This window comes from Primulina huaijiensis, chromosome 11 (assembly GCF_012295235.1).
Source record: "Primulina huaijiensis isolate GDHJ02 chromosome 11, ASM1229523v2, whole genome shotgun sequence".
Classification (NCBI taxonomy): domain Eukaryota; kingdom Viridiplantae; phylum Streptophyta; class Magnoliopsida; order Lamiales; family Gesneriaceae; genus Primulina; species Primulina huaijiensis.
Window position 1 is genome coordinate 4569212 of NC_133316.1, and position 6088 is coordinate 4575299.

General features: G+C 32.4%; 1 long non-coding RNA gene across 2 annotated transcripts; it reads right to left on the bottom strand.

Annotated features, from left to right (window-relative positions):
• Positions 1–905: 905 nt before the first annotated feature.
• LOC140987307 (uncharacterized) lies at positions 906–5510 on the bottom strand. Of its 2 annotated transcripts, XR_012177100.1 has the most exons (5): positions 5284–5510; positions 3991–4617; positions 1882–2581; positions 1671–1817; positions 906–1461 (listed from the first exon to the last, which is right to left on the bottom strand). It is a non-coding gene; the product is annotated as an uncharacterized lncRNA (long non-coding RNA). The 2 variants fall into 2 exon arrangements; XR_012177099.1 differs by lacking the exon at positions 906–1461 and having other exon boundaries at positions 1477–1817.
• Between the last annotated feature and the right edge of the window lie 578 nt (positions 5511–6088).

The following is a 6088-nucleotide window of genomic DNA, read 5'->3' on the forward strand; positions in this document are numbered from 1 at the left end:
ACCTATTTGACACCCCGGTTTGTTTTTTGATACATTGATGATTTGCCCAATTTTTTTGGATATTCATGGAGAGATGTTGCCCATAGATTTCTATGCGATAAAATTTCTGCACTTATTGAGAATTCAGAAGGAGCAATAGGAAGGAAAACATACTTGGATGGTTGTGTTGTTGGGATGATGGTGAGTTTTTATTATTTTTTCTAACTAATATTATATTATAACATTTGTATCTTTATTTATGTAGGCTTGGGTGTACGAAAAAATTCCTTCCTTAGGAGTTGTATTCGGATCTCCACGTACATATTCACGTTTGTTTAAGTGGGGTGAAAGAAAGATCCCGATAAAAATTGAAGACGCAGAGACTTTTCTAAAAAGAATTACTCATACAAAGGTATTTTATTTTAAGAATATTTTTTAGTATAGCAAAGGTGACAAATTTTTTTTTTTTTTATTTCTAAAAGGTGTTCAAAATCATTCCATTTGGTGATGAATTGGAGTTATTTGGTCATAGACGGAGAAATGTAAAGATAAACAAATAAATTCACCAAATTTATTTTATGATTTATTGAGAATTGGTGTTGATTTTTTTAGGTGTTAAATTTTCAGATGTCATCTAAAATGAAGGATGAGGAAACAACATACAAAATTAGGAGATTGGAAAAACTTGTGGAAGACCAATTCCATGATATTCAAATACTCAGACAAATGTGTTCTCAAAGTAATGAAAATATGACAAAAGATGGTGGTGGTCGGGTAGATGTTAAACTTGATGAGGGAAAAAATTATAATAAGAATGTTTCTTTTGAAAATTTTGACACAGATTTAGGTGGATACAATGAAGTACATCATGTTGATGTCGTGACATATTTGATTAAATGTGAGGATATTGATTTTACTAAGTTGGATATGGAATTACGCGATACGTTTTGCATCTACATCGGACTTTGTTTTGCGTCTTGGGGTGGAACTTGGAGGAGTGACGAACACATTTGGATTTCTCTTTTTCACACGATCAGTTCTTGTCATTACATTCTTCACAATTGAACATATAACATTGTTGATCTTGTCCTCTTGCGAACTAATGACACCATTACCATCATCTCTTTTATCTACTACCACTCTCGAAGAATCCTCGATGCGAACCTTATTTAATTTCATATCCAACTTAATAAAACCAACATAATCAAATTTAATCAAATCTGTGACAACATCAACATCATGTACTTCATTGTATCCACCTAAATCTGTGTCAAAATCTTCAAAAGAAACATTCTTATCATCATTTTTTCCCTCATCAAGTTTAACATCTACCCGACCACCACCAACATCCTTTGTCATATTTTCATTACTTTGACAACACATTTGTTTGAGGATTTGAATCTCATGGATTTGGTCTTCCACAAGTTTTTCCAATCTCCTAATTTTGCATGTTGTTTTCTCATCCTTCATTTTAGATTACATCTGAAAATTTAACACCTAAAAAAATCAACACCAATTCTCAATAAATCATAAAATAAATTTGGTGAATTTATTTATTTACCTTTACATTTTTCTGTCTATTACCAAATAACTCCAATTCATCACTAAATAGAATGATTTCGAACACCTTTTAGAAATAAAAAAAAATTGTCACATTTGCTATACTAAAAAATATTCTTAAAACAAAATACCTTCGTATGAGTAATTCTTTTTAGCAAAGTCTCCGCGTCTTCAACTTTTATCAGGATCTTACTTTCACCCAACTTAAACAAACGTGGATATGTACGTGGAGATCCGAATACAACTCCTAAGAAAGGAATTTTTTCGTACACCCAAGCCTACATAAATAAATATACAAATGTTATAATATAATATTAGTTAGAAAAAATAATAAAAACTCACCATCATCCCGACAACACAACCATCCAAGTATGTTTTCCTTCCTATTACTCGTTCCGAATTCCCAATATGTGCAGAAATTTTATCGCATAGAAATCTATGAACAGCGTCTCCCCATTAATATCCAAAAAATTGGGCAAATCATCAATGTATGAAAATACAAACCGGGGTGTCAAATAGGTACTTAGCGGAAATACTATTCAATTCAACGCAAACAAAATAAACATTCTAACAAAATCATCCAATTGCGATTCATCATCTGATTCAGCTAATAATAAGAGATTTTCATAAATCGTCTTCCTCGTGGCTTTGCTAAGCTTCCCTACAAAATAACGTGATAAAAAGTTTGACTTTGTTCTGAGATCTTTGTTTACAGGTTGGCCCCCATGAGGTAGACCAAGGACGATAGAAAACTCGAATGATGTGAAAGGGACGACAATGCCCTTCCCAAAGACAAAAGATGAGGAGTCACTGTTGAAGCTCTTTAATATCACATCAACTCCGGTACTGTAGGTGAAGAGTTTAGGCATCTTCAACCATTTACCAAAAGGAGTACTAATGATCCTTGCTCGTTGTCTCTCATTGAGTTTTGGTTCAAGCTTGTTCATTACTTTTCTAAAATAAGTAGAAGAACATCGCGACATTGCATCTTTTCCGCTCTGCATATGAGCCTCATTATCATCGACATTTTTTTAAATCATTTCTGCACAAAACAAAACAAAATTTAAATATATTAATATAGCAAATTAAAAAAAACGTAAAATTCTAAAATAATTCCAAACAACACGTACCATCAAAATTAATAACATAAAAAAATTAAGACAAACAAAAACAATGCAAAGCATATTAAAATTGACGACAAACACTTGCTTGTTGTCACAAAGAAGAAAAAAAACATGCATTTGCTTGTATATGACTGACCAAAGGGATGATTGTACGACCTACCATTTCATCATAAACAATAAGTTCATAAAACAACTACAATTAATTTCAAACTTTAAAAAGAAATTGAACTTTAAAAATTCATAAACTCCAATGACTTTAACAATTTCTCGTACAACAATACTACAAAATATCAGCAAATGTTACCTCCACACAAATCATAATTTATTTAACAATTGCGGTCAATCTCAAGCATTTTCAATGGAAAAATATAACATTAATATATATCGCAACCATACGAACGAAAATTAATAATAGACCCAAAAAACCAAATACGTAAGCAGAAAAAATAAATTATAATCAAATAGAAACATTATACAGATTTAACATGCAACTTGCCGATAAGTCCATCCTGCTAACCCTTCTATCATTATGCCACAAGTGACCTCAGCAGAAACAACAAAAATAATTACTTTTCCCACCTTTGCTTCTCTCCAATTAGCTAATCCATTCTAAAAAAATTGACAATCTCAACATCTACATAATATTGATTAATGGAACAAAAAGGTATGATAGTTTGAACCTCCTTCAACAGGGATATTCACCTTTAAACTTATTCATCATAATAGTCCAAATAAATAAATAAACGCCTACGCATATGATAAATCTTGCTCCAATCCATTTCTCACAACAACAATGCCACAAAATTACAGAAAAATGGGAAGCACATCAAAATCCACAAATTTCTTAAAATTTCAACTTTACAGAGCATAACAACAAGCGCACCTATCAATTCATGATTATATCTCCACTAAAAATGACAAGTACTAGCAAAGTTATGAAAGTTAAAAAATGCACAACCAAAAGTAGTACATAAATATCTATCGAAGAGATCATAAAACTAAGATATTTTTACAAATAATGTATTTCTTCAAACAAAAGTGGACAATTTTTTTTTGTCAAAATTACTATGAAAATTTAGAAAAATGAATTCATATGGTTCCAACTCTTTTCTTTTAGTCACATGCGTACAGGAAAATCTGTGTATTTTTTAGCCAAAATTTTTTTTTGCTTCCAGTTGCCTTCACCGTGGGTATCGACGCAGTGGGTTTTGGTGGCTACGGATTTACTCTCAAAATCGTGACAGTAACATAATTCAATAACAAATCTGCCGACAAATATTAAATTACTGGACAAATCGAGCAGAAAAAAAAAGATGAAGAAACTCACTTGCTTTGCTTTCGTTATTCTCCAAATAATCGGTTGCCGATGTCACTTGGTTTTCTTCCATCTTTCTATCTTATGTAACCCCATTTGAAATCATCATCGTCTAAACCATGGGTTTTGCGTGCAATGTAGTGTTGAAGGAGGTGGTGGAAGCTTAGGGATTCTTTGGCCGACGGGAAAGGAAATGGAGAAGTGAGAATGGGTTGTGTAAGAGAGAATGAGATTTGGGATAAGAAATATAATATAATAAGAGAGAAAAAATAAGAAAATTGGGGAGGGAGTTTAAAAATATTTCCCCTTTCTCTCAGGTTGTGCAGACAAATTTTTACTGGATGGGGGACTGAGCACCAAAAATTGTTTGTGGTGAGGGATTTTTCGCCAAATTCCCCAAATATAAATGAATATTATTGACATTAATAAAAAAAATTATAGATTAAAAATAGTTTTGCCAGGAACCTGAGGATTTTCAACTTGGATGAAAACAGGTGATGCTGTGTGAAAGACGCCTTTACAGCCATCAATGACAGAATCAAACGAACCCTCCTCCACCAAGTTGGCTTCAAACAACTGCAATCTTTCGTTTGCTCCTTCGAGCGCTTTTAAATAGATGTTCAACCTTTTTTGGATCATCTGAATCACGAAACACATTCTGATCGTAAACACAGTAATCTCTCGTTGAAGTATAATTCATCCACTAAATCAAAAAGTGCAAGAAAAATCTGTTTTTGATAATAATGCAATAAGTAAAACTCTCTGACTGCAAGAAATCGATACCTTGATCTATATCGTTGGTCCTTACTTTTTCCTCAACACTTGGGCATTTCTTATACTTCAAGATTTATTCTACTACTCTCTCGAAAAACGATTGTTATATAATGGGATACGATTACCAAAACTAGGAGCACCACGGCAGATCAGTGTCATCTGAAAGATGAAGAATTCAACATTTAGCATATTATGAACTCACTCAGCTAAAATTTCTAAAGCTATTTCTGATTGCTGCCTCTTAAGCACCACTATTTTACTCATGAAACTAACCCCTCAATCACGTCTCTCGTATCATATTACGAGAGCTACATATTTGGATATGGCACTTTTTGTGTGCCAATTCCCAGGTATCAGTCATAAAGCCCATATAAAACGCAAATAAAGCAATAAAATCTCAAACCAAACTCATAGAATCCATTTTCCGATAAATATATCTTTCAAATTAAGGTTGAAAAGCACAAAATATGTCCAACCCAAGAGATTACACAGCTCAAATACACAGTAAATCAAGTCCAGAAGTGGACTGACCGAGATTGCAGAAAGTGGCCTTAACAGTGTAACCAGCCTCAAGCAAAAAATGGACCAGCCACGATGCTATGTACCCCGACGCTCCTGTCACGCATACAACCTCACCTTTTTCACTCACTTTTGGTTTTCTTCGTCAAAAAAAGAAATCAATTATATTTGGGAACCAAGAACTCGAGATTCTAAAAAGAGAAGAACTTGAGATTTTTTTGATCGTACGTTGTTACTGACTGTGGATTTTGTCTGTAGTGATGAATAGTGCGGAAGCATTTACGTCAGCATGCTTGATAGAATCTTGAACCAATCCACTGGCCTGCCTAATAGCATATTCCACCCCCATGAAACTTCCAAGAGGCAAACACAGCCCGAGGAAAAAATAACTTTTTCCCCATTAAGTTGTATTATTTTAATTTATTATCTATTAAGTATTTAAAATTTAATTTTGAAAAATTATTTTTAAAATTCTAACTATTTTGGTCAGAAATTTTTTATCACGTCAACGTTCCGATAAAATATAACTAAAACAGACCCAAAAAAAAAAATCAAGTTAGTCCATGCATAACATCTAATATAAAATGGATAATTTTTTATTTTTTTATTACAATGAGATTAGGGATGTTTGTTTAAATTCAATCTTTTTTTATTTCGTATCACTATGTCATAAAAGTTTTGGCAATTATTTTAAGTAACTGATTTTGAAATTTTCTTTTAAATATATATTCTAAAAATCCACATTCTCTTAGGGGAAATTTAGGCTAATAACACTCATCAACATCATATTTAAAAAACTAACATTCACTTTTGAAAT